Source organism: Octodon degus, unplaced genomic scaffold (genome assembly GCF_000260255.1).
Source record: "Octodon degus isolate 3935 unplaced genomic scaffold, OctDeg1.0 scaffold00135, whole genome shotgun sequence".
Lineage (NCBI taxonomy): Eukaryota > Metazoa > Chordata > Mammalia > Rodentia > Octodontidae > Octodon > Octodon degus.
The window spans coordinates 3,639,204-3,640,068 of record NW_004524711.1 but is presented as its reverse complement, the minus strand read 5'-3'; the positions used below and the strand labels follow the sequence as shown (position 1 = coordinate 3,640,068).

The 865-nt window shown below is 33.8% G+C and overlaps 1 protein-coding gene across 1 annotated transcript in view; it reads left to right on the top strand.

Annotated features, from left to right (window-relative positions):
- The window catches only part of Tmem168 (transmembrane protein 168), a 36,360-nt gene that overhangs the window by 5,381 nt on the left and 30,114 nt on the right, over positions 1–865 (top strand). The window lies entirely within an intron of this gene.

Here is an 865-nt window from a genome sequence, read left to right as displayed (position 1 = left end):
GCTATGTGGTGCTTTCCTATATTTAGATACTTTCTTGCCAGTCACTGACATTTGCAGATTCATTGGCATTTGATGTTGCTTTGTACATGAACCCTTTTGACCCAAACTAGGAAAATCATAATCACAGTTGCTATCTTTATAGGGGGAAGGAGTGGCAATCACTGGGCACGACAGATGTCTTCATATCACTCTCACATCCAAGAAAGGGTTTAATCCACAGATGTAGCACAGTTTCATTTTTTTGTAAAATGGCAGGATCAGCCATATTACTTCACTTAGCATGGAGAGTAGGGAGTTTTCAAATCTGCTAAACTAGAAGCTACTTTTGAAAAATTGTTTTTGTTCCATGTTTCTTCCTAAAGTTATTTTTCTTTTTATTTATTTTTTGGTACTGGGAATTGAACTCAGGACCTTGCCTTTGCCAGGAAGTTGCTTATACTGCTGAGCTATATCCTTGCCCCTGTTTTTATTTTATTTATAGAAAAAGGTAAAATTTCATAACAAGATGATAGAGTAACAATAGTTAATACATTGAATATTATTACCTTTAAAGTAGCTACTCAGAGTACAAGATGTGGGCATAAAAAATTCTCAATACTAGCACAGACCTTCCTTTTCAGTGAACTAAGAGACAGTAATAACATTACTAGCTTACATGTTTCTTCCTTTTCCCTTCCTTTCCCTTTCCCTCATCCTAGTTCCTTTTATTCTGATTTTACAATATCAGTTGTACATTTTAGACCGTATTACTCTTTAAATTTTTCATACTAGAAAGAATATGATGGTTATACATGTGAGAGTCAGATTTATTTCATTAATGAGTAGTCTCACATTGTATTCATTTATCTGTAAAAATCTCAGTTTT